Source organism: Kryptolebias marmoratus, linkage group LG7 (genome assembly GCF_001649575.2).
Source record: "Kryptolebias marmoratus isolate JLee-2015 linkage group LG7, ASM164957v2, whole genome shotgun sequence".
NCBI classification, from domain to species: domain Eukaryota; kingdom Metazoa; phylum Chordata; class Actinopteri; order Cyprinodontiformes; family Rivulidae; genus Kryptolebias; species Kryptolebias marmoratus.
The window spans coordinates 445,976-450,256 of NC_051436.1; positions in this window are offsets into that span (position 1 = coordinate 445,976).

Here is a 4,281-nt window from a genome sequence, read left to right on the forward strand (position 1 = left end):
CTCCCAAAATACTGAAACACCTGCTCTCCGTCCTCACACGGGATCAGGAAGATGCACGGAGGAAGAGAGTCAAAAACAGCCAAGAGTTCCTCTTAAAATCAAAACACATTTATTCACTTTCAGCGCTGAAAGGGAGACGTGAGAAAAAGACCCTTACCGAAGTTCAGAGCACTCAGCCTACGTCTCAATCTAACTTCCTGTTCGATGTACTTTTGTTACTCAAAAAGCAAAACATCAGTCCCATCTGGTACTTTTCCATTCTCCTCATGGAGAGCCGCTTCCTGGATTTCATGACATCATCTCATCATGTGTTCTCTATGACCTGCTGTTATCCTTTACATTGTTTCTGGGCTCTGAACTCTAGTAAAAAAAAACTTCATGGTCTTACATTTTATATAACTTTTATATAACTTCACAACCTGCAGAACAGGAGGAGGGTTATTATTAACTGACTGGCAGCCAGTTCTTCATGACTCCACAGCTCCAACCTACAGGTAGATTACAGGTGTCAGGGTCCGACGGACCAAACCACTGTCAGGCTAATTGGGGGGGGGAATTATTAAAAGGTATGAACGCATTGTTTTACCTAAATAAATGGTGGATATGTTTTCTCTTTTTATGTTGCTTAAAAGTCTGGTTTCCTCATTTGATTTATTGGGGGGACTTGAGCTCATTTTAGTCCAGTTCAGAGACCAGTGTCCTCTCAGGTCTGATGTTTCTGTGGAAGTGAAGAGTTTCACTCTGACCTTTGACCTCTCTGCTCTGTGTTGTTTCCTCTCCTGCAGATCAGATAATCATCACAGCTGTAACTGGACAGACCATCACTCTGCCATGTGGAGCTCCTGAGAACAGAACTGTTATAGTTGTAGAGTGGAGCAGAACTGATCTGGGGTCAGATTATGTTCTTCGATACAGAGATGAGCAGTTTCAGACAGAACTCCAGCATCCATCTTTTAAGGACCGGGTGGATCTGCAGGACAGACAGATGAAGGATGGAGACGTGTCTTTGGTTCTGAAGAACGTGACGATTAATGATACTGGGACATATGAGTGTCGAGTTGTCCAGAGAGGAGAACGTGAGAGGAAACTCATCCGCATCATCTACCTGGAGGTTTCTCCTCCAGGTGAGTTGTGTCAGAGTGTTTGTCTGAAGCAGCTTCCTGATGTTTGTTGTTGATGAGACTCTGTAGAAAGCAGCTGCTCTGAGGTCAGGAGATAATGTGTGACAGCAGCTTGAAGATCATCACCTACCTGACAGCTCACACTCACACCTCGTTCTCTGCTGCAGGAGGACAGGATGGACTATCAGGAGATGGAGGGAACCAGGCTGGAGGAGCAGGAGGTGGAGGGAACCAGGGTGGAGGAGCAGGAGGTGGAGGGGACCAGGGTGGAGGAGCAGGAGGACTGATTGCAGCTCTGGTACTTCTTGCTATGGCTCTTGCTGTGGTTCTCATTGTGAATGTCGCTGTTTTTCGCCGTGTGATTCTCTGGAAGAAGAAGAATTCCTCTCCTCCTCCTCCTCCTGATGAAGAAGCAGTAAAACTCCAGAACTAAACGTGTTGACAGAGTTCCTGAAGGAGCAGCAGACAGAGCAGAGTTCTGTTGAACCCAATCCTCTGTCAGAGAGAACAGCTCCAACATGTTCCTCTGGTTCTCTACATTCAGCTGGAGAACAGTTTGGAACAAAGTCAGGAAGGAACTTAAAGAACAAACAGAAACTGTCAGGTTCACCAGAACTCACCCAGAACATGTTCTCTGTTGGGATTTGTGTTTTTTCAGTTTGTTTTCATGTTTCTTTTGGGTTTTTGTTTCATGTCTTAGTTTTCTGTTTCTGCATCTTTGTCTCTCATGTCTGTGTTTTGTCATCTTCCACTCCTCCCCAGCTGTCACTCACTCAGTCTCCTGCCACGCCCACCTCCACCTGCTGGTAATTGTCATCACTCACCTGTGCCCACTTACCTCGTCACCCTCTGTGTTTAAAACCTGGTCACTTCCCTCACTACTCTGCTGGATCATTATTCTTGGTTGCCTTGTTTCTGCTCCACACCTTGTTGTTCTATGTTTAACCTAAGTTTCGTATTTTGCTGCCACTTCAGCCTTTTGTTTTTCATTTTAATAATTTTTTTTTTTTTTAAGATGCAGATCCTTTCCCGCCCTGCCTGACAGTTCTCCACCTCAGAGAACCAATCATGTGTCTCCTCTTCCTGCTGCCTGATGTTTCATCATCAGGAGGATAATTTAGTCCACATGTCCACTGACTCGTGTCTTATTTTGAAGGGTTATTTTCTCAGTCAGTTCTTCTCATTTCTCTTTAAGCTGCTGTTGTTGTTGTGATCTATAAAAACCTACATGTTGGAGGCAGAACCGAGTGAACAGAGCTCATCCTCTGCTGCAGGAGGACAGGATGGACAAACGGGGGATGAAGGGACTAATGAAGGAGGCAATGGAGGACATCTTGGATTGATTGTTCTGTTATTCTCTGGAAGAAGAGTTTCCATCCCTTTCTAAAATGCAACAGCAGACAAACTAAAGAGTCCTGAAGAGTCATTTTGTGGTCCAACATGTCTCTGTCCTCAGCCTCCTGTCCCAACTGTCTCACATTTCTGTAGATGGCAGCTCTCTGAGTGAAGGAAGTCTGATGTGTTAATGACTCCAAGAAAAGCTGAAGAGGAAAAGAATCCGATCACAGAACAGGCAGGTTAGATGAAATCTGGTGCACGACACACAGAGAGCCTTAAAGAGGATTAATAATGAACATCAGAGTCCCAGGTCCGAATCAAAGCTCTGCCTCCAGAGGCCACACAGGAGCTGATATTAGAGATATTAGAAGAAAGAAGGAGGGTCGAGGGAGGAGGGGGGAGCGAGTCAGTCTGAAAAAGTCAATATCACTCCTGTAAACAGGTTCCTTCTGTGAGAACCTGTGGAACCTGGAACAGAAGACAGAACATCATCAGGACTTCTCATCAGCAGGTGTTACCTTATAATAAACTCTGTGGTTACAGACCTTAAACTCTTCAGTGTTTGTCTCAGTATTTCCTGACTGAGTCAAAGTTTCAAAGATCTGATCCAGACAATAAGAAGTGTTCATATTTACCAGTAATGTATGTTTATTACATCTTTATCTGCAGCATCTGTTTATGAACCAACTCTTGTTAGAATCCGTTCCTGCAGCTTCAGAAATCAGGAAGTTAAAACATCTTATTATAGAGATGAGATCAAAGTTCCCTCTGAACCAGATTCAAACCTGAGTGACATCTGTTTCCTGAAGGTTTAGACACTCAGACCTTCCTCTCTCTGACACTGCAGAGTTCATCAGTGTTTACTGGGATGGAAAAATCATTTCGACATCTGTCCCCTCAGATGTAGTGACCTGTTTTCTGTGCTGACACGGACGCCACCGCGGCTGTTTGGTTTCTTTGTTATGGCCTGAATGCCTCTGACTGCTGTTTATCTTCAGTTGCTCTTAGGGCAAAGTGTTGTTGACCATCAGCAGGTTGATCAAATGCAAAATGTTAACGTCTGTTAGATAAACATGAGGTCATGAGGTCAAAGCCCAGCTGTATATAATGAGGTCTAAGACACACAAGGTTTGTGGCTGAGAACAAACTGTCTGTGTTACACCTTTGTGCCTTCCAATGTTGCAGTCAGCAGTATTTAACACCATCCTACGGAGGGCCTTGTCTGTCATCACGTATTTCTGTTCTTGTTACATAAAGATTTCCACAATCTTTACCCTTCAGACTGGATTCATCTCTGTAAGATCAGGCCTGCAAAGTCTGTTCACAGGTGTTCATTTACAGATTGTGTTGCTGGGAATTCATCCAGCTATTTGTTTCTTTCTCTACAGTTTGATTTGTTGTAAACAGGCAGAAAAACCACCAATAACCTGCTTCTTACTCATGAAATGAGAGGTTTTCCTTACTGAGTGTTTGTTCATCTACAGTAAAACCTGTCTTTATTTTTATTGTACTGAGAAAAGATCAAATTAACTTGTTAAATTGAAGGAATGCATGTTACCTGTGTAAAACAGACTCTTACCAGACAGAAACATGTATTAATGTACGTGTAAAGTGAATCACATGTATTAACATGTTGATGGGTGAGGTCATGTGAGTTTATGGTGTGTGGGACTGTCTGCACGGCTACAAGATAACAGAGACTGGGGCAGTCAGCTCAGTAGAAACTGAAACCTTCCTGAAGAAACCTGCAGAAGACAGGAAAACAACTCCATATCTGGTCCTGGACAGATGTCCAGAGGAAGATGAGCCATGGTGTGTGATG